We start from the raw sequence: 27,551 nt of genomic DNA on the forward strand, positions 1-27,551 counted from the left end.
CAGTGTAGGTGCAGGCAGGATGATCTGGGAAGATCATCTGCCTTGCACCAAGTTAACGACGGAGGTGTGGTGATATATTGGGGTGCTGATGCTGTTAAGGATAATACAGTAATGTATTTTCATTTTCCCATTTTTATGTCTGCTGTGTACTACTGTATTATATGGGATTGTATGTCAGCCAGTCTGGCTTTTGGAAGGTGTCACCTGGATAATGTCTGTATGTAGATTCAATTTGCATTGAGGGCAGAGATCAAGGGAACTGCCATTGTTTTCATTGAATAGACCAGTCACCTTCAATAGGCAAAGGAACCTGGACAGTAATTAGGAACTGTCTACCTAAACACTAGCAAGGAAACACTTGCTTGACTTCTGCTGTACTAAACTAACACTCATAGCCTAGAGGAGACTGCAGTGTAACTGTGTATAAGTCCATGCCTAATTGTATTCTTGAGCAACACTACCATATGAAATTGTAATTGCATTGTGTGTGGGGGCGTTTGTCATACGTTGGCCTAAAGCGCGCAGCTGACCCAACGTACGAAAACGCCAGTGCGAGTAGCTCGACAGCAGAGTAGCTAACAGTATCGTTCGGAACGACTGTTAGTGGTTTTGCTTCACTACAGTGTAAGATTGCAATTGTGTGTGTGTGGGTGCGTGGCGTTCCCGTATTCGGCCTAAGCACAAAGCTGACCCGAATACAAAAATGCGGATTGCACGCTGAGGACTTGACAGCAGAGTGGAAGTGTATAGCGAACCGTTAGTGGTGGCAGTGAGAGGTGTTCTGAGGGGTCCCAGCCTTGTTTTAGCTCGAATAAGGCTGCTCCCAGCTTGATCTGGTCAAACCCGCAGTCGGGAACCGTATACGCAGGCGTGCCGCGGGCCGGTTCCTGACACATGGCTGTCCCATTCACTACAGTAAATGGGAATCAGCCACACAACATATGCAAGCGCAGATGGCGTGCGTTTGTACACAATGCGGTTCCGTTTGTGCATTGGTAATGACAGCTCATGTTCCTGACTGAACGCTATCTCCTCCTTCATGTCCTCCCGTTTTCTAAAACTCAACATGGACAAGAACAAAATATTTATTTTTCCACCACAATTTAAAGACTCTGAAGTCTCTTTTTTTACCTTATATTGTCATAAAATCCTCTTCAGCATTAATTAATTAAAGTGGAATCTCCGCATCTCCGCGGCAGATGAGTGATTTACTACTGAGAAATAGACCTGCAAAGTTCCACAACTTTGCAGGTTGCATATTATGCTGCCCGGGGAGGCAGAGTTTTGTGCTGTAGCTCTGCGGATCTCCGCCTCCTCCCACCCCTCTCAGTGAAAGAAAACAGAGGTGCGGGAGGAGGCGGCGATCGGCAGAGATTGACTGTGGAGGAGGCAGAGCTACAGCGCAAAGCTCTGCCTCTTCAAGGAAGTAAAGCCCTGCGAGCCCTGGGCTATTTCTCCCAGGTGTAATACTGGACTTGACTCTCATTCAAACCACACATTGTCAAACTATCCTCCTCTTGTCACCTTCACCTAAAAATCATCTCTCGCATCTGTCCATTTCTCACGCAGGACACGTCCAAACTTCTTGTGCATGCCCTGACTAATGTCTAGACTACTGTAGCTCTGTGGCCTACCCGCTAACTGTTTGACTTCTCTACAGTCCATTATAAACTCTGCTGCACAACTCGTTCACCTCTCCTCCTGCTTCTCCAACCCAATCCCCCTCTGTCAGTCCCTTCACTGGCAGCCAGTTACACAAAGGATACAATTTAAAATCCTGACTCTCGCCTACAAAGCTCTGTACAACCTAGCTCCTTCCTTTCTAAATCAACTTATTTCCAGATACCATCCTACAAGCAATCTCCGCTCTACTAAAGCCCCATCTACACCATACAATTTTTTGTCCGATTCGATTAATTGATTCGATTCAATTTAATCCGACATGTCCGATCGGGATATGATTTGATTCAATTCAATTTGCCATTGCCAAACAATGGCAAATTGAATCGGATCGAATCCCGATCAGACATGTTGGATTGAATCGAATCAGTGAATCGAATCAGATAACAAATTGTATGGTGTAGATGGGGCTTAACAATTATTATTATTATTTTTTATTTATATAGCGCAAACATATTCCGCAGCGCTTTACGAAGCACAATAAGACGACAAGGGGAACATAGATACAACTAACAAATGTACAGCAGAGTTCCAAGTAGCACAAATATTGCTACAAAACAGTAAACATTAGGAGGATGACCCTGCCCTTGCAAGCTTACAATCTAATGGGTAGTGGGGGTGGAGAATGGATGAGGCAGTGACCATTTGCCTCTGATTACATTGTGACAGATAAGTAAATAAGGGCTATAGAATGTTATAAGCTTGTCTGAAAAGGTGTGTTTTAAGAGTGCATTTGAAGATGTCCAGGTTTGGAGCATGACGTACAGGCTGTGGAAGAGAGTTCCAGATAAGGGGTGATGCTCGTGTAAAGTCCTGGATGCGAGCATGAGAGGAGGTGATCAGCTTAGAGGCCAGGAGAATTTCTTGGGAGGAGCGAAGGTTGCGGGAGCGACAATATTTTGAGATTAGTGAGGAGATGTATGGAGGAGACAACTTGTGGAGGGCTTTGTATGTTAGAGTCAGGAGTTTGAACTGGATCCTCTGGGTAATGGGTAACCAGTGGAGAGAACGGCACAGTGGGGCTGCGTCGGAAGAGCGTGTGGAAAGGTGAATGAGGCGGACCGCTGAATTTAGAAGGGATTTGAGAGGTGCTAGCCTGTTTTTTGGTAGACCACAGAGCAGGGTGTTGCAGTAGTCTAGGCATGTGTAGCAAGTAAACAGCTTTTATAAAAAAAAAAAATTAAAAAAAAAAACACTTGGAAAATTGCTCTGTTATAGCGCTTTTTAGAGCGATATTTCACTTTCCTATACTTAACATTGAGGACGAATCGCCTCAGAAATGCTGCAGTACTGTGGGTTTGCACTTGGGAAAAAAATAAATCACATTGCTCTGGTGTGATCCATCCCAATCAAATACATTAGCCAAGCGGTGTTCAAAGCACTAAAGTTTTTAAAAGCGCTCTTGCTGTGCACCAGCCCTTCAGCCAGAAACCCACTAGGAGCAATTCTCTGAGCGCTTTGTGATTTGAAAACTCTTGCTAATGTAATGCTATGGGTATGATCCCACTTGAGCGATGTGATTTTATAAAAATCCCTCATAGCATTTCATTAGCAAGAGCTTTTTCAAATCACTAGCGATTACAAATGGCTCCTAGTGGGTTTCTGGCCTTCATGAGGTTGGTCTAGGTACCTGATGTTTCTAGTGGGCCCTTTGCCCACTGCCATGGAGCTAGATTTATCATTTTCATGGAACACCAGGAAGTTCAACTACAGTCACCCTCTGCTTTTCACAGATGAGAGGCAGATCACCTTGGGCGCACATGACAGCCATGAAAGAAGCTGGGGAAGCCATGGAGAACATTATGCTGCCTGCAACATCATTCAGCAGGAACGGTTTGGTGGTGGATTAGTGATGGTCTGGGGAGGCATATCCATGTAGGGACACACAGACCTCTACAGTGTGGGCATCAGCACCTTGGACCATTTCTCACATTTCTCATACCCCATACTTGTGTAGTGGGTCCTGGGTTCCCCCTGGTGCATGAGGACTAACCTCATGTGGTGAGACTATGGCCTCAATTTACTAAGGGCAGTTCAGTAAAGTCATTTAGGTTAGTAAATGACTACATTCGGTATTTTACACTTTTTCCCAAATTCACTAAAGATTTCAAGCATACGGTACTAGCTTGGTAATTTACCGTACAAACCTGCTTCCATTCACTAAACCCTGCTTGGTAAGTCCCACTTACCACCAGTTGTGGAGAAAGTCAGCAGTCAGCTGTGTGTACGGTATGAGTTGGGGTTTTCTGTCCAAAGGGAGCTCTTCTGTATGCCAGTATACAAATTTTCACATCTAAAGGCATGCAAAAAAGCTTCATTAGATGTAACCTAAACCTGCTCTGCCAGAGTGAAGTCCTGCCTTCCAGGGTGCCAGACCAAATCAGCTTCAGGGCCCTGACTCACCAAAAAGCGTTTTGTCTGTCTTTCTCATTTAAAAAAAAAATGCTTCCAATGAGGCCTTGTTCACATTATAAATCGCCAGCACAATTGCAAGCGCTGAGCTCTTTGTTAAGAGCTTTTCTCAGCGCTTTTGCCCAGCGATTCTTTTTTTTTTTTTAACTTCCTGGTGACAGAAAGCGAACTCTTTGCCTGGAACAGAATAAATACAATGTATTTATTCTTAAAGAGACTCTGAAGCGAGAATAAATCTCGCTTTAGAGCTCATAGTTAGCAGGGGCATGTGTGCCCCTGCTAAACCGCCGCTATCCCGCGGCTAAACGAGGGTCCCTGACCCCCCAAATCCCCTCCGTGCAGCGGGGGATTACTTCCTGTTTGAGGCAGGGCTAACCGCCGCAGCCCTGCCCCACGCGCGTCTGTCAGCGCGTATCTCCGCCTCTCCCCCGCCCCTCTCATTCTTCCTTCCTTCGCTGAGAGAGGCAGGGGAGAGGCGGCGATGCGCCGCTGATAGACGCGACTAGAGGCAGGGCTGCGGCCGTAAGCCCTGCCTCTGGGAGCAGTAAAATCTACGACCAATTTGGTCATTGATTTTGCGGGGGGGGTGAAGGGACCCCCGTTTAGGCACGGGAATAGCGGCATTTTAGCAGGGGCTAACTATGAGCTCTGAAGCGAGAATTATTCTCGCTTCAGTGTCTCTTTAAAAGCGCTGGGGAAATCGCTTTGTATACTTTGTATTTAAGCGCAACACTCAGGAAATGGTGCAGGAGTCTATCATTTTAATTTTCTGTGCAGTATTAGGTTTAGTGAAATGGAATTTGGGAAGGTAATCGGAAAGTGTGACCCTGACCTAAAAGTAAATCTGAAGTGACGTAACTTACCCAAGGAGGGGGAAGGCTCTGGATAATATAGAGCAGGGCTACCCAACCCTTTCCTCAAGTACCACCAACAGTACTTTATTGCAGAAAACCACACACATTCACAGAAAAGGTAATTAGAATATCAGTAGAACTGATTAACTACCTCTGTGGTTTTCACAAAACATGCACTGTTGGTAATATTTAAAGTGGATCCGAGATGAACTTTTACTCATTGCATAATTGTGTTCCTTTCCTTTTGTTTATAGGTTTACAGGTTTTCAGAGAGCCAAGGCACTTTCAGACAGTAGAGGTGTAGCGAACGGTTCGCCGGCGAACGGTTCCAGGCGAACTTAGGGGGTTCGCGTTCGTCTGCACCAGGCGAACTTTTGCGGAAGTTCGATTCGCCCCATAATGCACTATGAGGGTCAACTTTGACCCTCTGCATCACAGTCAGCAGGCACATTGTAGCCATTCAGGCTACACTAAGCCCTGGAGCCCCACCCCCCCTTATATAAGGCAGGCTCCGGCGGCCATTACACTCACTCGTGTGCCTGCTAGTGAGAGGAAAGGGACAGCTGCTGCAGACTTTTTCTCCTAGGGACAGATTAGTTAGGTTCTAGGCTGCTTTGCTTGCTCCTGACTGATTATTATTGCTTTTAAAGCACCCAGCAACAGCTCTTTTCAGAGCTCAACCTGTACATTTTTTTTTTCTGTGTGTCAAACTGACAGTTTTGTTGCATGCACAGCCTTGCTAATTGATAGTGTGTGTGCCACTGCCAGCAGCCCAGCACATTCAGTGACTACCTGTGTGTGTGACAGGGAGCTGCACATTGTACTACCCAGTACTGCATATACCCCAGTACCGGTTGTGTTTACTTAACCCACCTCATCACTGCATATACCTAGCTTTGTGTTGAGTGAACCCAGCTCACTGCATCTAACTACCCAGTACCTGTTGTGTTTACTTAACCCACCTCATCACTGCATATACCTAGCGTTGTGTTGAGTGAACCCAGCTCACTGCATCTAACTACCTGTTGTGTTGAGTGTGAACCCACCTGGCCACCTTGCTGCATCTAACTACCTGTTGTGTTGAGTGAGAACCCACCTCACCTCATCTTAAGTACCTTTACTGTTGAGTGAACCCAGCTTACTGCATCTAACTACCTGTTGTGTTGAGTGAGAACCCACCTGGCCACCTCACTGCATCTAACTACCTGTTGTGTTGAGTGAGAACCCACCTCACTGCATCTTAAGTACCTTTACTGTTGAGTGAACCCAGCTCACTGCATCTAGCTACCCAGTACCTGTTGTGTTTACTTAACCCACCTCATCACTGCATATACCTAGCGTTGTGTTGAGTGAACCCAGCTCACTGCATCTAACTACCTGTTGTGTTGAGTGTGAACCCACCTGGCCACCTTGCTGCATCTAACTACCTGTTGTGTTAAGTGAGAACCTACCTCAGTCACTGCATCTTAAGTACCTTTACTGTTGAGTGAACCCAGCTCAATGCATCTAACTACCCAGTACCTGTTGTGTTTACTTAACCCACCTCATCACTGCATATACCTAGCGTTGTGTTGAGTGAACCCAGCTCACTGCATCTAACTACCTGTTGTGTTGAGTGTGAACCCACCTGGCCACCTTGTTGCATCTAACTACCTGTTGTGTTAAGTGAGAACCCACCTCACTGCATCTTAAGTACCTTTACTGTTGAGTGAACCCAGCTCACTGCATCTAACTACCTGTTGTGTTGAGTGAGAACCCACCTCAGTGCATATAGCTAGCATACCCCCGAGATGGACAAAATGGACAAACCAGGTAGAGGAAGAGGTAGAGGCAGACCCAGAGGAAGGCCACCAGGCACCGGCAGGTCTGTGGCTGTGCGAGGTGGTGTTGCTGTGATTTCGTGCGGACCTGCCCCAAAATACAGTGCTCAGAAGAAGGCACGTGCCATCACTTCCCAAAATCGTGAGGAGGTGATTGAGTATTTAACACAGAACACCTCATCTCCCGCAGCCACCAGCGCTACAACAAGCACCACATCCGCTGCATTTGACATTTCGCAGGAGTTATTTGGTGGTGGTGGTGAAATCACTGATTCCCAGCCACTACTGCAACAACAACAACAAGAAGGCGCAGGTACACCACCTCCTACGTCTGAGTTAGGTGGCGAAAGTATGGACGTAACGTGTGTGGATGGGGATGATGGTGGACCACCTGAAGTTGGTGCACTTGAGGAGGTGTCTGAGGAAAGCGCAGCTGGCCAGGAGGATTATGATGACGATTATACGGATACCACATATGTTCCCGGTAGAGGAGATGACCAGGTGGACAGTTCAGAGGAGGAGTCAGAGAGGAGTAGGAGGAGACGACTCCATGATAGAAGCAGAGGGAGCTCGTCCTCAGAAATAGGGAGGGAGGATGGGGATGTTGTGGCCCAACAACTGGACACTGATGCGAAATGCATGCAGGGTCATGGAGCCATTTGATGAGGTGACCAAACTGGTGAGTCGCGATGAGGGCACCATCAGCGACTTGATCCCCTACGCCTACTTCCTGGAGCGTGCCGTGCGTAGAGTGGTGGATACAGTGTGGAGGAACGTGAACAAGAAGAGTTAGGGCAGCAGGAGTCTTGGGAGCCATTTACACACGAACCCGATGTTTCCACAACACCGGCGGCAGCACAGAGGGGGGAGGAGGAGGAAGAAGAGGAGTCGTGTGGGGAAGGAGAGGAGTCAGACTCTGATGATGGTGATGATGAGGAAGGTGTTTCTGTGGAGGAGGAAGAGACGGCGGAAGGAGAACAACCGCGGCAGCCATCACAGGGGGCTTCTGCTGCTCCACGTTCCCGTGGTATTGTTCGTGGCTGGGGGGAGGAAGAGGAGTTGCGTCCCCTCACTGAGGAAGAGCAAGAGGAGATGGAGAGTACGTCTGCATCCAGCTTTGTGCAGATGTCCTCTTTCATGTTGTCCAGCCTGTTGAGGGACCCCCGTATCAAAAAACTCAAGACGAATGACCTGTACTGGGTGGCCACGCTACTAGACCCTCGGTACATGCACAAAGTGGCGGACCTCTTAGCAACTCAACAAAAGGCGGAAAGGATGCAGCACTTGCAGAACAAGCTGTCGATGATGCTTTACAATGCATTTAAGGGTGATGTGGCTGCACAACGCAATCAAGGTACCACTGGCAGTAACCCTCCTCCTCCCAAGTCCACGCAGGCAAGAACAGGACGCTCCAGCGATCTCAGGGTGATGTCGGACATGCAGACGTTCTTTAGTCCAACTCCTCGCCATAGTCCTTCCGGATCCACCCTCCACCAACGCCTGGACCGGCAGGTAGCCGACTACCTGGCCTTGAGTGTGGATGTAGACTCTGCGAAAAGCGACGATGAACCCTTGGACTACTGGTTGCGCAGGCTTGACCTGTGGCCAGAGCTGTCCCAATTTGCCATACAACTTCTCTCTTGCCCTGCCGCAAGCGTCCTGTCAGAAAGGACCTTCAGTGCAGCTGGAGGCATAGTTACTGAGAAGAGAAGTCGCCTAAGTCACGACAGTGTTCAGTACCTGACCTTTATCAAAATGAATGAGGAATGGATCACGGAGGGCTACTGCACGACCGAAGACTAAGTCATTCCCCACACACAGCATCTCTGCCTGCAGGCCGCTTGACTGCCTTCTCCGCCACTACCAACAGGGTCCAGGACTCTAGGCGGATTCCTAGGCGCTACACTAATTTTTCTGGTGTGTGTACATGTGCCCATCCCCCTTCGTGATCATTACCTTGCCGCGGTGAAGGGGCTTGCGCATCACAATGAAGCAATGACCGCCGGCTATTTGAGTGTCTCGGGTGGGGGTGGCACACAAGATAATAAGGTCGTTGCTTCATTGTGGTCAGACCAAATTTGATCAGCTGGACAGTCACTGTTCTGTCATTCAGCTACATCAGCCGGGCGAGCATATGGGCTTAAAAGCCACCGTCACCTGCACTCTCGTCACGGTGCGCACCAGTCCAGCACTGCCGTCACTACACAAACGGCTGTTTGCAGTCACTGCATACCTTTCACTGCATCTGTGACTGCACATTATACCTGGCAGTCAGTGCATAACTTGCACTTGAATGGATACACTTGTAAACAATTTAAAAATACAACCATCTATCATTTTCAAAAAATGTAAAAAAAAGGGCAAAAAAACTTGCCCTCCGTACAACATTCTTGGCAAATGCTTTCGACTTGGTTTGTCTTCCGCTGGCTCAAGGGTCCATCTGACCACAGATGCCTGGTCTGCAAAGCACGGTCAGGGCAGCTACAGCATGGGTCTCAGCAGGCTCCCACTTCGGGCCGGAATCCAACCTTCATTCCCCGCGGCGACAATGGCAGACTTGCCCTCCATAACGGATTCCTGTTAAAGGATTTAAAGTTAATTCATTTCAATTAGGGCCGCAAAAGGTCCTCCTGAGTCCTGTATTGTTATTTTTGGTCACTACCTCGGGGCGGGCGTGCATGCCTGCATGCCTCCTTGCCTGGATGTGTGGTGGTAGACGTTGATCAGGCTCCAACTCCGGAACGCAATACAAGAGGGAGCTCGTCCTCAGAAACAGCTGGGGGCAGTGTCCGGCGCCATGTATCGCCCGCTATGGCCAGACAGCCAACATGCCCTTCAACCTCAGCTGCTGATGCCACCGTAGCGCCATCAGCCCAGGGGGGCTCAGCGGTTTGGAAATTTTTGAACGTGTGTGTCTCAGATCGGAGCAAAGCCATCTGTTGTCTCTGCCAGCAAAAATTGAGCCGTGGAAAGGCCAACTGTCACATAGGGACAATTGCTTTATGAAGGCACCTGGAGAGAAGGCCCAAACAGCTATGATTGGCAAGAACACCTGAGGAAAAGCAGCACCCCTCAAAAGACAAGCCGCGGAGAACAACCGCGGCAGCCGTCACAGGGGGCTTCTGCTGCTCCACGTTCCCATGGTATTGTTCGTGGCTGTGGGGAGGAAGAATGGATACACTTTTAAACAATTTAAAAATACAATTATCTAAACTTTCAAACAATTTAAAAATACAACCATGTAAACTTTCAAACAATTTAAAAATACAACCATCTATCATTTTCAAAAAATGTAAAAAAAGGGCAAAAAAACTTGCCCTCCGTAAAACATTCTTGGCAAATGCTTTCGACTTGGTTTGTCTTCCGCTGGCTCAAGGGTCCATCTGACCACAGATGCCTGGTCTGCAAAGCACGGTCAGGGCAGCTACAGCATGGGTCTCAGCAGGCTCCCACTTCGGGCCGGAATCCAACCTTCATTCCCCGCGGTCACAATGGCAGACTTGCCCTCCATATGATTCTCGTGAAAGGAGATCTTTTGGATTGCCAACCATATACTAATTTCCTGCCATAACTGGTACTCATTAAAGGATTTAAAGTTAATTCATTTCAAATACACAGCAGGGCCTCGAAAGTCCTCCTCCTGTATTGTTATTTTTGGTCACTACCTTGGGGCGGGCGGGCGTGCATGCCTGCCTGCTGCCCTCCTTGGATGTGTAGTGGTAGCCGTTGCTCAGGCTCCACACCGGATTCAAACCCTCATTCCCCGGCCATTACCTGGGGTCACAATGCCAGACTTGCCCGCCTCCATAGGATTCTCATTGTAGCGGTACTGAACAAGTACACAGCAAGTAGAAAATGTAATTTAAAAACAAAACGTAAGCTTTTTAACAATGCCATGGAAAGTTGATAAGGCAGTCACACATTACCTGACATCACTGAGTGAGGAAGAGCAATCTCGCCATGTTGCACAGTAGTCCAGCATGGCCGCCACTACACAAACAGCTGGTAACTTGCGGTTCGTTACACAGTTAGTTTGGTGTGTCAGTGTGAAGCAGTACTCTAATTACACTACCTGATTGATGTATACACATGCAAGATGTTTTAAAGCACGTTAGGCCTGCAATTGAGCATTCAATGTGATTTCTGCCTTTAAAACGCTGTTTTGCGTCACATCCAGATTTTTCCCCGGGACTTTTGGCGTGTATCCCACTCCGCCATGCCCCCCTCCAGGTGTTAGACCCCTTCAAACATCTTTTCCATCACTTTTGTGGCCAGCATAATTTTTTCTATTTTTCAAAGTTCGCCTCCCCATTGAAGTCTATTGCGGTTCGCGAACTTTTCCGCGAACCGAACCTTCCGCGGAAGTTCGCGGACCCGGTTCGCGAACCAAAAATCGGAGGTTCGCGACATCTCTATCAGACAGTAGCAAGGGCTTATGGGAGCTCAGTCTGGGCAGGAGGAGTGGGAGGTATTACTAGCCAGAGATTTCAGAGGCAGAAGAGAGGTGGGGTGATTAATTTTTTTTGCTCAAGATGTAGATAAGCCTGCCTCTGTGTAATGTTTACAAACAACATGGCTGCTGTCGTATCACAGGAAGAAATAATCATATTCTATTAAAGCTGTTTGCAGCTAGATTTGCTGTGTAAACTATCTAAACTTTAGATAAGATATATAGACAAGTTACTTGTTATAGTTAGTTTTTCATCTTGGATCCGCTTTAAGAACATGGTTGGTAAGCCCTGCTATACAGCCTTTCCATTCCTCTTTGCTGGCAGTTGTTCATAGCTAAACTTCTTCAAACTACTAAGTCAAATAGCAGTTTTTAGTCTTCGGGAAATCTTCAGACATTCACATGCTGCCAAGTACTTCTGAAGGCTTCTCAAAGACTACCAAAGGACTGACAGAACAATAAAGTTTAACCAGGCATGGTACAGGAACGCAGGCACGTCGCTAGCCCCATAGATCCGTAGCACGTGCAGATTACAGCCAGTGCAGTACCTGAATTGCTCAGCTGAATCCCGGCTTCTTGGTGTGCAGTCCACCCCACCCCCTAGCCTCACATGATCAATACATTGCCTTGTGCTTGGAGGATCTGCTGCAGCTGCTTGATTTTTCTCACAGGTCAATGTATCAGCGTGTCAGTGTAGCCAAAACAGCACTGGAGAGTCTCATGGCCCATACTCACGGGCTACAAATGTCGCCGCAACACGCGGGGCGCGCGTGTTGCAGCGACAGGTCGCCTGTGAGTATGCGGCGTTGCATGGGCGCGCACCCCGAACCGTCGCTCGTCGCTGGGCGATTGAACCGCTCAATCGCCCGGCGACAGTCGCCGCCGGAACTGTCGCTAGTCCGCGTGAGTACGCGGACTAGCGCCAGCAACAAGATAAGAAATGCATTGGGCTTCCGGCGGGGGGAGGAGCAACAGCGACAGCTTCCGCCGCATCAGTTGCCAGGTTCCTCCGCCGTGTGTATGCGGAGGGACCTGGCGACGAGCTGTCGCCGGCCTGTCGCGCACACGCTCACGTGTGCTGCCGACAGGCCAAAAAGTTGCCCGTGAGTATGGGCCATTAAGTCAGTCTGTGACTTGCTGTTCCCCTGTACTGGCTGGCCAGCTGTAGTCTGCATAGTTTCTCTCAGGGTCATCAGAAAAAGAGAGGGAGTGTTTCAGCTTACTAAGTGAAAGGGGAGGTAGGAAACAATGCAACAAGCACTGATTTAACCCTTTGAGGACAACAGGTTTATACTTCCTAGTGACCAGGCATTTTTTTTTACAATTCAGCACTGCAAAGCTTTAAAGGGAATTAAGCATCCTTTCTTTCACTAGAATTTTTCCTGCCTATAGGAGCCGCCATGTTCCCCCCTCCCCTTCTCACCATCCTTATCTACATTAGTTATAGAACTCATAGATGCTATCTTAACACTTTCCCTCTAGATAAGGTCTTTGAAGAGAAGTTGTCCGAATTACCCACCGCCTCTGTTGATGAAAAGGTATTGTTTACTTCTTGTAATAAAACAATTTTTTAGCAGCCTGAAATCTCTGAGGCCAGCCAGGGATGGACTGTCAGGCATGCTGAAGTAGGCAAATAACACTTAAAGTGGATCCGAGATAAACTTTTACTCATTGCATAATTGTGTCCCTTTCCTATAGTTTATAGGGCCGTGATGGGCTGGCTAACCTTGGCACTCCAGCTGTGGTGGAACTACAAGTCCCATGAGGCATTGCAATACTCTGACAGCTCTAAGCATATCTTGGGGAGGCAGAAGCATGATGGGATTTGTAGTTTTGACACAGCTGGAGTGCCAAGGTTAGCCATCACTGTTATAGGGCATTCCTCAAGCCAAATACTTTGTTTTAATACTTTGTCTATAAACTAAACAAGCCTCGCCCACAGCCCTCAGAGTGCCAAGGCATTTTCAGACAATAGCAAGGGCTTATGGCTGCCATACACTGGTCGATTTGCCATCAGATCGACTAACAGATAGATCCCTCTCTGATCGAATCTGATCAGAGAGGGATCGTATGGCTGCCTTTACTGCAAACAGATTGTGAATCAATTTCAGCATGAAACCATCATCTGGCAAGAGTATTATATTTACTAGTTGTGGATGCAAGACTCATATGAACTTTGTTTGGACTTCTATACCAAATACTTGTGGGAGCGCTGCATAAGCTCTGTTCTATGCACTTATAGGGTGTTGATACTCCCCATTTTTGTGGCAATCCAAGGTCCTTTGGCTGATTAACCTACAGATCTATTATATTTACTAGTTGTGGATGCAAGACTCATAAGAACTTTGTTTGGACTTATATACCAAAGACTTGTGGGAGCGCTGCATAAGCTCTCTAATATCCTGAGGCTGGTGTCTATGAGGGGGATTAGATTGTAAGCCAACCAGAGGGACAACCACGTAAAAAGGCTGTTCCCAGTACAGCCCTGTCCAATTTGTTTATTTTTATTTTTTTAACCGATCGCAGCTGGCAAGCTGATCCCTGGTCCTAGGGGAGCCACTCCCCCATGCCAATTGGCATTAGGTAGTCGCAGAGGAGTTCATAATGATGGGAGGAAGAAAAAACTGTGAAAAGAGTGCCTTGTCCATGTGCTCTAATAAAGAGATATCTGCATTGTGTCCAGGTAGTGTTGACTTGTTCAAATTTGGAATGGGGTTAATGTTTTGGATCAGAACTTGAATGACACACATGCAGACCACAAGAGGGGACTTAACTCACACTTATTGCCGACTCTGCGCTTCATGTTGCATTCCAGCGCTTCAATAGCTAGAATGCAACATGGAGTCAGCAACAAGGGTGAGTTAAATCCCCCGTCGTGGTCCGCATGTGTGTCATTCAAGTTCTGATCCAAATCATTCAGAACACCATTCTGAATTTAAACAATTTTGAACTTGACACTTTTCCAGGGTCCCCTGTCCATTAATGTATTCACTACATCCTAGAAGCATCCACAATTGGGTGCATGTGTGTGTGAAGTGAGTGCATGTATCTGAGGTGCTTGCATGCATCCCTGGCTCCACCCATGACCACACCAATTTTTTTGATGTAGCGCAGGGGTGCCCAATATCTTTTAAGATCCTAGCAACGCCCCTGCAGAAATGACAGCCAGCACAGAGGAATGGGAAGACTTTATAGCAGTGATGGCGAACCTATGGCACACGTGCCAGACCAGGGACGCGTAGCCAAATCTACTGGGATGCCATCGCTGCTGCGCTATATCCCATCCATTGCATGAAGTACACGCCTCGCCAGTTCATAGCCTGCAGCCCCACTCCAGGCTGCATAGTTTTTCAGCAGGCAAAGCAGGCCTACGGGAAGATGGCGTCCAAAGCCCCGTACTGGAGACTATTTACGTCTCCAGTACAGGGCTTCGGGCGCCATCTTCCCATAGCCCTGCTATTGCATTCAGCGCGGGAGGTATGCAGGAGCAATATCTCCGGGGAGCTGCGCACCAGGGGCCGCCCGGGAGAGGAGATTTCTGTCAGGTGAGTAAACTCCTTTTTTTGCAGGTGAAATGTTGCCCACTGCGTTATTTTCAGGTGAAATGTTGCCCACTGCGTTATTTTCTGATGAAATGTTGCCCAGATTGCGTTTATTTTCTGGTGTCTGGGGTAACTGTTGCTGCATTTATTATTTAAAGGGAACCAGAGACATTGGGGGGGGGGGGGTTGGGGAGGCTTGTATACATACCTGGGGCTTCCTTCAGCCCCATACGCACAGATCGCTACCACGCCACCGTCCTCTGCTGCCTGGATCCGCCGGTACCGGGTCCCGTCATTGTTGCGAGTCGGCCGGCAGACGCAGCCAAATGTCCGCATCACATGGGGCTCCCTCCGTATACGTACGCATAAGGCTGCCTACTGCGCAGCCTCATGCGTACAGGTATGGAGGGAGCCCCTGTGATGCGGACAATTGGCCGCGTCCGCCGGAAGTGAAAGGACCCGGTACCACCGATACAGGAAGCAGAGGATGGCGGCGTGGGAGCGATCCAGGCTTATGGGGCTGGAAGAAGCCCCAGGTATGTATAAAAGCTTGTTCTATTTTAAATTACCGTTCCTCTCTAGTTCCTTTTAATGATCATAGTTGGCTATATTTGCTACTTTGAGGTTACGGCAGGTATACTAAATAAATAGTAACACGCAGTTTCTGCATACCCATGATGCAAATCCTCGTTTCACCACATCATGGCAGAAACACTGCTTTCTTATGCCTCGCTGTTACAAATGACATTAGCTCCGCCCATACAATGTCATGGCCACACCCATTTTTCAGCACAGCACAACCCTCTTTCTCCCCCCCAAGGATGAATCCAGAAAAATCTGGTCACTGTAGGTTTGAGGGCCTGGTATTTGTCAACTCTTATGTTCTGAGGGTTGGGGGGGGGGGGGGGGGGGGGTCATTTTGTTCAAATTGGCATGTTGGCACTTTACGAGAAACAAGACTTTTGAGTTGAAGTTTGGGCACTGTCTCAAAAAGGTTTGCCACCACCGCTTTATAGCATCCATAAAGTGTAAAACCAGGAATTACTTTGCTTTAATTTAAGGTATATACACAGAAAACCAAGGCAGCTCAAACATAAGTTTCATCACTTCTATAGAGCAACTTCAGTTCTAATAGTTAAATGATACCCGAGCCCAGTGGCATAGCTAAGAAGCTGTGGGCTCCTTAGCGAATGGCAACTACAGTGTCAGGTGCTAGAAGTGGAAGGGGAGCAACTTGTTAAAAGGAAACTGAAGTAAGAGGTATACAGAAACAAGCATGCAGCTAGTCTTGTCAGATCTGACTTTAAAGTCAGAAACCTCTGATCTGCTGCATGCTTGTTCAGGGGCTATGGCTAAGAGTATTAGCAGGGCTGCCAGGCAACTGGTATTGCTTAAAAGTAAACAAACATGGCAGCCTCCATATACCTCTCTTCAGTTCTCCTTTAAGGATTACTACTACAGTCTTTCCCCAAAAATAAGACACTGTATTATATTAATTTTTGCTCTAAAAGATGTGCTAGGGCTTATTTTCAGGGGATGTCTTTTATTTCTATTAGGAAGTGTCTCAGCAGAACATTTCCTGTTCCTTTGTACTGGGATGTTCATGGCGGAGCAGTGCTTTTCAGCGCTGCTAGATTTGTGCACAGCCAGCGCCTCCATAGACTTCAATAGGAATCATTCCTATTGAAGTGCTCAGTGAGTAAAGTCGGCTCCGTCAGAAGACAGAGCCGAAGTTGCTTAAAAACATAATAATTCAGCCTCCAGCAATCGCTGGAAGCCGAATTATTTCATTCCCCCACTATCCATGTCGGCCTGGAGGGGGAATAGTAATTAAATCGGCCCGGACTTGTGCAGAAGCAGGATCAGCTATATAACGCTGTATCCTGCGCCCAAGTCTACCAGCGCCGATTTCAAATGTACGCGTTCATGGATTTGAAAGTATGCTCCTGTACTGATCAGGCACCTGCCCTGTCTTCAGCTATATAGAGACAAAGAGCAAAAAAGTAGTCCCTGAATACTTGTCCATCTTACCCACGTGAAGGATAATGGGTAGGGCCAACCCCAACATAAATTGCTCCCAAAATATATCTAAACACATATGGGTTACCAGCCGCCTTAATGTGCCAAGTATCAAAATTTATTAACCACCTTAGCGGTATGGACGAACTCAGCTCGTCCATTACCGCCAGAGGGTGCCACTCAGGCCCTGCTGGGCCGATTTGGATGAAATAAAAAGCAGCACACGCAGCCGGCACTTTGCAAGCCACGTGTACTGCCTGATCGCCGCCGCTCTGCAGCGAACCGCCGCGAGCAGCAGCGAAAGAGGGTCCCCCCCAGCCGCCTGAGCCCTGCGCAGCCGGAACAAATAGTTCCGGCCAGCGCTAAAGACTGGATCGGAGGCGGCTGACGTCCATGACGTCACTCCGCTCGTCGCCATGGCGACGAAGTAAGCAAAACACGGAAGGCCGCTCATTGCGGCCTTCCGTGTTACTTCTGGCCGCCGGAGGCGATCAGAAAAACGCCTCCGGAGCACCCTCTAGTGGGCTTTCATGCAGTCAACTTTCAGTTGGCTGCATGAAATAGTTTTTTTTTATTTAAAAAAAACCCTCCCGCAGCCGCCCTGGCGATCTTAATAGAACGCCAGGGTGGTTAATCAGTTAAGGACATACAAAATCTCTAATACACATATGAAAAGAGCAACCATGAAAACACCTGCCCTGTCTTCCCTGCACACAGCTGATAACCTTGCTGTGTGCTGGGGTGACAGGACCGGTGCCCGATTGGCACTGCACCACACTGGCCCCACTTACTGGCTGCCTCTTCCTCCTCTTTAACTTCCACTAGGGCTTATTTTTGGGGTAGGGCTTATATTTCAAGCATACTCAAAATTCCAGCTAGTGCTTATTTTCAGGGTAGGCTTTATTTTCAGGGAAAGAGTATATTCAAATTATTTATAGAAGTGATTATTATGAGCACAGGACCAATAGAGCGCTAATACTGCAGTTGAGGGAAGGACCCTCGGGGAACCTCTAGTCCAAGAGCCCCGATGCAGTCACAACCTCTGCACCCCCTATTGCTATGCCCCTGCCTGAGCCAAATTAAAGGGGAGCTGAAGAAAGGTATATGGAGGCTGCCATGTTTATTTCCTTTTAAGCAATACCAGTTGCCTGGCAGCCCTACTGATCCTCTTCCTCTAATACTATTAGCCATAGCCCCTGAACAAGCATGCAGCAGATCAGGTGTTTCAGACTTTAAAGTCAGATCTGACAAGACTAGCTGCATGCTTGTTTCTGGTGTTATTCAGATACTACTGCAGAGAAATAGACCAGCAGGGCTGCCAGGCAACTGGTATTGATTAAAAGGAAATAAATATGGCAGCCTCCATATACCTCTTACTTCAGTTCCCCTTTAAGATAGCCCTTTTTACTTACCTGGGGCTTCTAACCAGCACACACAGGCTTGTAGGTCCCTCACTGTCCTCCACACTCAGCTGTGATCTCTAGATTAATGACTGCCAACACACCAGCCACAGGAGTGCAATTAAACACATACATAGTGTAATTTGGCTTATCTAGTAGGCCATACAGCTGAGAGGAGGATAGCAAGGGACAGGGCCAGGACATGGTCCACCACCAGAGGCTGAACTGCCCAAATACACACGCACAAAACCCCTGCTACTGTTCCCCCAAGTGTGCATTTATATACTCAGTCTTGTGTCACTTACTGCGTGTTACCCATCCATCTTCCTCTACCATTTGTGGCTCACATGCCAACAGCATATAGTGTATGAAGCATGTGTAATGTCATGTGTGCTAAATGCCAGCAGCGTGAAGCGCAAATGGAGCGGAAGATGGATGGGCATCACACGGTGTGCAACACAGGACAGGTTATTTATAACAACACACAAGGGAAGGGTACATTGATACAGTGGGGTCGGCAGTGGATGCAGCAGATGCAGAGGACTAGGCTAATTCCAGAAATCTCAGTATGAAATCGATTGGGAATCTGCCTGCTGTGTGTGAGCAGCTGACAGATTTCTCCCTAATCAGATTCAGAGAGAGATTTGTCTTTTGGTTGAATCTGCCCATCACTAGAAGTATGGTTACCTTAAAGCCAGATCTACACAATATGATTCTTTGTGCAATTCGATTAGGATTCTATTTACGTTCCGATTAAATCAGACATGTACAATCAGGATTCAATTTGCTATTGCAAAACAATAGCAAATCGAATTGAATCCTGATCAGACATGTCAGATTTAATAGTATTGTAAATAGAATCGTATCGTGTAGATGGGGCTTTATTCTAGAGCATGGCAGCATTGGGTCCCTGCTGGGTCATTCCTGCAAGTCCAGGTCCTTATCAGTACTGGGAGTGGAGGGGGGTAGGGAGAAGTACAGAAAGCTTTACAGCCTGTCTTTTTAGAGCACAGGTTCCGGATTCAGAAGGGAGGCAAAGAGCTATACACACACTTCTTAGAAATCCATACTCCATTGGCCAGCCTCGCTTGACTGGCTTCCTGAATTTCTACTCCATCCTGGGAGTGTGGCAGCAGCCCCACATATCACCAACAGAGAAGAAAATTTATAATAAAAAAAAAAATAGAAAAAAAAGCTTGCTGAGCACCCTTACTGGTGTGCACTGAATAGAGGGACTGTCTGCAATTATTAGTCTACACGCCTTAGCAGCAGAGCAAATGCAGTCTTTAGAGAGCACTGTGCAGAAAGCTTTTTCTCATTGCACCGTTATCAGTCTCTCAGGACAGGAGAAAGATTTTTTTTTTCCCCTGGACTGCCTGTGGATTGAAAGGTCTTTCAAAGCACCCCATCCTGACCTGCCACTCAAAGAGCCTTGTGTGCCTGTGTCAGCCTGGCCCTGGCGAGGGGCATATAAGCCTACAGGGGCTGGAAAATGCCCCAGGTGAGTAACAGTCTTATTTCAACTCAGATATCCTTTAGGGCTAATTCACACTACAAGCGCTTTGGTATTTTAAAAGCTCTTGCTAATGTTAGCCTGCGTGTTCTCACTGGAGTGATGTGATTTTGTAAAAAAAATTCTCCATAGCATTAGCAAGAACCAGGGTCAGTTCTAGACTTTTTGCCACCTGTGTGAGAATGCTACTTCCCCTCCTCTCCCCCCCCCCCCCCCCCCCCCCACCGGTAGCCTGGAAGGGGTAGCAGCAGGCACAGGGGTGGGGGACAGACCTTCCCCTCCCTCACCTGGGGCTCCCTCTCCAGTTATGATCGCTAAATTTAGAGCCGTAGCAAGTGAGGAAACAATTCCGTTCCACTGCACACTGACTTCCTGCAATGCCACCCACTGAACTACAGTGGGAGACATTGCAGGAAGTGGTATGGCGAGCAGTGAACTGCAAAGGAAGTAAGCGAGTAGTTTCCCCGCTCACTGCCAACTAAATTTAGTGTTCATAGCTGAAGTGGGTGAGTGGATGGGGAGCCCCAGGTGAGGGAGGGGGCCCACTGCACCCCACCCACGGCACTGCCCACTACACCCCACCCATGGCACTGCCCCCCCTTCACCTGAGAAGTCCGCTTCACAGGCAACCAGGGGCTGGTAAGAGCTTTTCAAGTCACTAGCATTTAAAAAGCTCCTGTAGTGCAAGTCATCCTTTAACCTCCCTGGCGGTAAGCCCGAGCTGAGCTCGGGCTATGCCGCACAGGAGATCTCAGATTTTGATACTGTAAAGTGCTATACGCGCAGCTAGCACTTAGCTAGCCGCGCGTACAGCTTGATCGCCGCCGCTCTGCAGCAATCGCCCGCACGCAGCGGCGCAAGAGGGCCTGCCCCCCCCCCCCCCCCCGCCAGAGCCCTGCGCTGCCTAGACCAATGAGTTCCGGGCAGCGCTATGGGCTGGATCGGAGACGTCTGACATCAGGACGTCGGCTGATGTCCATGACGTCATTCCGATCGTCGCCATGGCGACAGGAGAAGCCAAACAGGGGATTACAGTTTCTCTTTAAAAGGTGTCTGTCTAAGGCCTGGTTCACATTAGCGTTCGCTGTCCGGATTCACCTGATCGGATCCGGATCGTATACTGTACAAACGGAACGTACGTTCCACATAGCAATGCAAAGTCCATGTGGACGTTCACATGCGTCCATTCCGTACAGAACGGAGCCGGATCAGATCCAGGCACTTTTCCAACATGCTCTATTTTTCGTGTCCGGATCATCCGGCCCACGCACCCGGACCGGAGCCTGACTGTACCATCCGGAAATAGAAACCAATGGGAAACGGAAAGCACAGAACACACTGGCCATAAAAAAAAAAAAAAAATGACGTTCTACCCCACTTCCTATGCGTTTTCTAGCGGTCATTTTGGATGGGGACACATGGGCCCAGCATTTCTGGAGTGGAGCAGCAGTGACTTAGTGCTGGAGCTGTTTGGCAGTATGTCTGACGTGGAGGCGAGTCCCTAAACAGCGGAGGACCTGATTCTACAGATGCACCTTCTGCTGACCTCCCAGACCCCAAGTAAAATAGTTTCTTTTACCAAACGGATCTGGATCGCAGCCGAATACATACCTGATGCAACCGAACCGGATCCGGTCCGTTTGGCACAGAAACGCAAGTGTGAACGGGGCCTAAGAGGAAACCTTTAAAGCATTGAACAAAAAACAAACACCTAGTTCCACCCCCCACCAAACCACCTAGGCTACTTACACTATCTGTTGTGGATCCAGGAAAATACGATCACAACACATGCAGTGTGTCATCTTGACAGAATGCGTTGCTCCACAAACATGCAAATATGAAAGTGCTATTGAAAGGAGTTGCATCACATTTCAATGCAATTATATAGTGACCAAGTGAAAGGAGTTCCTAAATGCAATACTGATGAGACGTGTGATGTGACTGAAGTTTTTGTGGCAAGTGGCTGCATGCTACTCCAATGGCACCACTGCTATTTCTGCAACCTTTTCCAAACCCATGTCAGACCTGATTAGAGTTACTGGAAAATACATGTTTGCTGGACTATATGGGTTGTCCAGTAGGGATGGTCAATGAGATGCAAATAACACCAACTAGATGCAGCATTACACAAGCAGCTTGAAACTGGACCAACTGAATGCGACCTTGGTTAGAGTCAAATAGTTTATTTTCAAGCTGTGTAAATTCGCTTACAAAATTTGCCCTGTACCAACTCAGAGCTAATTGCATCTCACTTACTACCCCATAGTAAGGGATATTTCCATAATGTGTATGCAGAGTTGTATTTTAAATACATAAACATTTACAAAGTATGGACCCTTTCACCTGTCCATTGCAGTTCTCTACACTGTTAGGCCTCTCTCACACAGGAGACTGAACTGCATGCTCATGAGGCAGTTCAGCCTCCTAGCTGATGGCCAGCCACACTAACGCCTGTGTAGTCACACCCCCCCCCCCCCCCCCCATGTGTACCCGAGAGAGGGGAGATCATGCAATCACTAGGATTGCAGCTGAATGTAGTGACCACTGAAGCACAGCGGCTGAAGCTTATCCACCCCCCCCCCCCCCCCTGCAATCATCCTTGCTCTGTCTTGAAGTTTCAGGTCCCGCAGGACCCAGAACTTAGCAGCAGTCTGGTGGGCGGTGAGGAGAGCTGCTCATCGCAGTAACCAGGGAGGTAAATAATAACCGCTGCCTGCACTGGGGACAACTACCAATACAGGGGTCACTAATTACTATGCTGGGGATACTGCTGCCTGGCTATATAAACTGGGGACACCTAAACCAGGCAAACTGCTCTATGTCCCCAAATGGTTAAGATGTCCAAATGGCATCTTATTTGCACTATAATTTCTGTTTCAACTGAAGCTTCATGGTTTACAATGCTTCATCACAGAGCAGACACTGATCTTTAAGGGCCTGTTTCCATTGTGCTCAGTATGCATCTTGTGAGTCATTTCTTTTCACATGTGAATCAGACCGCATCCTACTGATTTCAATAGGCTGCCCTTCCCTGTCTGAATTTGCATCCGGGGAAACGTAACAAATTGCATATAATGGAAATGGGCTTTTAGAGCTTTCTTGTAAAAACCTGCACATGCAAACATTTGTGCTCTCTGCACCCTGAGATGTCAAATATCACAGAATCATCAACATAAATGTTCAATAATGAAGACGACAAAAATAATTTCCAGTGGGAATTTATTAACATAAAGAGGAAAACATCCAGATTGTACCAATTTATCTCCAATACTTCTGACTGGTAACAACCACCAATGACAAATGGAGAAAGGGAAGGGGGGAAAAAAGTTCCCACTGGGCCATTTTCTTAAAGTCGAATTCCAGCAACTCAATTGCACCACTAAACTCGCTGCACAGCCTCTTTAGTGGGTGCAACAAAGCTACTATTTATATTAGAAAATGGCAAGTTAACCTTTTAGTGCGGTTACTATTCGCTTAATCAGTCTGCACTTAAAAGGTTAGGATATTTCTGTCTATTTGTCTGCCAAAAGACAGTTGAATGCTCTGCAACAGTTATCTATTGGCATTCAAGTAGCTATTACCAACCCCCCACCCCTCATATTAAGGGTAAAAAACTCACTGTGTAGTAATGGCTCACAATCCCCACTGAACCATATTGGGAAACGTTTCAATAACTTGAGAACCAAAATGTCTAAAAGAAACCTGCAGTGAGCAATATCAAAGCTGCCACACTTATTCTCTTAAACTTGCAAGCTCTCTAGCAGCCATGCTGATCCTCAGAGTATAATTTGCACCAATGGTAGGCAGCCACTGTAGCCAGGTGTAAAGCAGAACGCTGGAATCGCGATCACATTTTGCATGAGTGTAAAGACAACTTAAAAGCAGAGAATTAGTACAATGACTAAGCAAGTAGAATCTAAGGAAATAAAGGTGTCAGCTTGCTCATAGGTCACATGACAGGCAAAACGTAAACAATTCGCCCCTCACTATGGAAACTGATCCCAATATGGTGAACCATTCCTCAGCACACGTGACCCAGACCCACCCCTCCCCCCATCCCTGAAAAAAAAAAAAAAAAAAAAAAAAAAAGTAAAAATATATAAATATATATCTATATATTTATATATTTTCCAGAATGAGATTGATTTTTTTAATCTGTACTGTGTCAGAGGTACGGAATTTAACTGAAGCCGAATTTTACATTTGCTTGCCAAATCATTTTAATACAAATTTCTACAAAGTTAAAGATGCTCCCATCTCATTCTGGAAAAAAAAAATGAAATAAAAAATAAAACTGATTTCCTTGTCCCTACACTTATGTGGAGCTCAGTCATTTTACAATTTTAAGTAGAACTAAATTTTTTTTAATAAAAGCTCCACTGGCAGCCCTGGGGTTCTCTGCATTACACATGCTGCCATTTAAGAAATTCAATTGGAGTTATTTTTAATTAAACGTAAAGCTCATTCGTAGGCAAAACTGAATCCACTTTTTGCCAGTCTTCGGAAGAATGCAACTTAAAGGACTAAAGCCAAATTTGCAAACTTTGCACGAGGGACAAATAATTAAAAAAGAAAAAAAAAAAAAAAAAAAAAAAAAAGAAAGAGCATCTTTCACTTTGCCATTAATTGCCTGGAAACTCTGCACAGCACACAAAGGCAACTTTTCAAATGACTATATTCCTCCAGTGCTCAGTAGGATCAATGCTTTGTGCAATATCAAAATTGGGCACTGAAAAAATATTTATTTTTTAAATTTAGCCAGGGGTAGAGATGAACTTGAAATTCAGCTTTGCATGCAAATAGCCACAGATTTGAATCAGAGCCAATCAAACCCAGTATCTGCTTATCCATTAGTTGGCAGTTCTTAGCCAACGGCCACTGTGGTTTGATTGGCTCAGTTTCAATTCAGAAGAAACTTGCATGCATAGTTGAATTTTAAGCTCTTCTCTGAGTATCAAAGTTAATTTAAAGATGGATCATAGCTCTAGCACCAGCAACACTGTCACTTGGCATGCAGCAAAATTACCGCAAGACAAGCACAGCTTCAGCAGAATAACTGGGCAAAGAAATAGTCATTTATTGCACCATGATCCCAACACAAAACAAAAAATACACCCAGGAGAAAAACTCTTCAGTCGCAAGCGTTTAAGTTAAACTGAATTTCGCTATTCCTATTAATGTTTTGGCTGCTTGAGTTTTCCTTGCAACTGAAGCCTGTGGGTTTTGTGAATGTTTACACAGCAGTTGTCAATTCCTGTGCTTTTAATGGTGACCTGGATGTGCAACACTAAATTCTAGAACAAATTCTAGCAGAAGCTTTAAACAAGGAGATAACTTACAGCAAACAGTGGCACTTAAGACAGCACAATCCAGGAGAGACATGAAGGGGCCAAAATAAAAACAAACAAAACTCAATTTTGCTTGACATATTTAGAATAGTGCAAGGCTCATTTCAAGTCAATTGAAAAACAAAAACAGGGTCTTTTCATTAATGAGCAATATTTAAGGATGTGCAATGACAGGTCACATCCATTCTGAATTGAGAAGGAACTATTTCCAGACAAGTCAACAGAAGTTACACATAATCCAGCGGAATTTTCTTTTTACATAATCCGGCCGCGATTAATGTCCGCTTATTTATGAAAATTGTTCCTTGAACTGAGCCTCACAAAAATTTAGATGCAGTCCTAAACTCGCAGAAACCTTCAGCAAACCATTAAAGGAACTAAAATTTATACCACCCCCATCAAAAAAAAAAATATATATATATTTACAAGTCTGTACAAGTATACACATCAAATTCCACAGAATTACCCCCGAAACCCTCATGCAAGGGACATCTTGTAAAAGAGGGGGCATGGCTTTGGAATATATTTGAACACAAAAGTTGCTGCAGGTTGATAGAAATGACACTTAGTGTTCAAAATCATATTTAAGCCAGCAACTGCAATAAAGTGGAAAGAATGACAAAATATCGAGTTCTCTTAACTCCCTAAATGGTTTTCCTGACTTGGGCTCTCATTTTGCTTGCGTAATTTACAAGTAGTATTTACAAAATATTGGGACCCCTGAAATTGTAAAGTTTTGATTTTTCTCAACTGAAAGTAGGTCTGGAACAGTTTCACAGCTAGTAGTTAGTGATTTCCTGATTCCACATATGGTTAGTAATAGGTTTTAAGAGGGGGGAAAAAAAATTCTTGTCTTAAAAAGGGCTGCAGGAGAGAATCTTCAATGGTCTTGTACATAAGGCACTTCGCACAAGTAAAATATTTTGCTTATGGAAAATATATATATATACCATTAAAACATGAACTCCAAACTGCCACAGATGATGTGCAAGAAAACAATAAACTAGTTTTCAACTGTTTGCAAATTCCTAACAGAATGGATTTTCTTAAAATAAGTATTGCATTGCTGACTGAGGTGAAATCAAAACCATTAAGCCTATAGCAGTGCAAGGGTCTTCAAGCAGAAAACTGGCCTGAGGGTTTCTAGTATAAAGTCCCTCGCCCATCTGAACAGAATGAGAAAACAATTAAGTGCAACTACATTAACCTTATGAGCACACAGTGCAAACGTTGAGGTCATTAATTAAAAAGGTTTGCGTAGGAGGGAGGAACAAAAAAAAAAAAAAAAAAAATCATGTTCAAAACTGCTGGTAAGAGTTCCAAAAGGCAGAAAGAAAAAGACAGAGGGTGGGGAAAAAAAAAGCTGAAATTTGGGGAAGAAGCCCTCAAAGATCATCATGCATGTTGGAATTCCCTCATCTTCTAGGGGCAGATGAAGCCTAGACAGGAGGAAAAAAAATAAATTAATTCTCTTCAGAAAACAATTTAAATGCTAAACGTAAATTACAAGAGATTGATTTTATCAGACCTTTGCAGAGATATATATATATATATATATATATATATATATATAACATTTTTCAGACCATAAGACGCACTTTTTGGAAAAAACTGTGCTGGAAATTTGGACGCAGCCGGAGCCACCATAGGCCAAAATGTGAATTATGGCTATAGAGGTGCTCAGTCAGTCGTTTTGGTGCCGTCAAAAGACAGCCCAAATTACAATAAATACAGCATAACCGCCATCAGCAATAGCTGGAAGCTGAATTGCTTTTCACCCCAGAGCCCATGGCAGCTTGGAGGGGGAATAGTAATTGAAGCTGCCGGGTCTTTTGCAGGAGCAGATTGAGACTTTTTTGGCTTTTAAGAACAAGTGACATGCAAACTAACCTAGAAATAAAAAAAATTTAAGTAGATAATACTAGTTCTACTTGCATAGATTTATTGCACTGTCCACATTCGATTCCTGTGAATTTTATAAAGGAAAAGCAGATAATCCTATTCTAGACAGTTTCCATCTTGGTTACCTTTGAATGAAGCTAATCCTGACATTTCCTCCCTCACTTTTTTCCTCTTGCCAATTGTATATTCGTTACCCACCCTCCCAGAGTCCTCAGACACTCCCACTGAGGTCTATACTAGGAAGTGCACGGTCTTATTTCATTAGGAGGGTGAAATAAACGGAAGAGTAGAATTATAGATAAAAAGACAACCAGCATGCAAAGGTTTGGCAATGGCTTTTAAAGGGCAAGTGCACCTAAGGTATTTTATGACTCTAAACCGTAACAGCAGAAAGTTTTGAAAGGTCTTCATGCAGAATTGGCATCTTTATCGCTTAATACACTCAGATCAATTGCCTTTGAAATTTGTTTTTATGGTGACTATCCAGCTTTAACCTGCGCCCAAATTACATGTATGCCCACTTTTTCTCCCCCACAAGTTGGGAGAAAGTCTCTGCGCCTTACAGACCGAATCCAGGGATCCCCTGACTTGTTTGTCCTCTAAACCTACGT

General features: G+C 46.1%; 1 protein-coding gene across 2 annotated transcripts in view; it reads right to left on the bottom strand.

Annotated features, from left to right (window-relative positions):
- Positions 1–22,892: 22,892 nt before the first annotated feature.
- DDX6 (DEAD-box helicase 6) overlaps positions 22,893–27,551 on the bottom strand; it is a 54,219-nt gene continuing 49,560 nt past the window's right edge. For both annotated transcript variants that reach the window (XM_068240821.1, XM_068240822.1), the window contains exon 14: positions 22,893–26,477. The gene's annotated coding sequence lies outside the window, so the exon portion shown is untranslated. The remainder of the gene's footprint in view (positions 26,478–27,551) is intronic.

The sequence above is a fragment of the Hyperolius riggenbachi genome, chromosome 6 (assembly GCF_040937935.1).
Source record: "Hyperolius riggenbachi isolate aHypRig1 chromosome 6, aHypRig1.pri, whole genome shotgun sequence".
Classification (NCBI taxonomy): Eukaryota; Metazoa; Chordata; class Amphibia; order Anura; family Hyperoliidae; genus Hyperolius; species Hyperolius riggenbachi.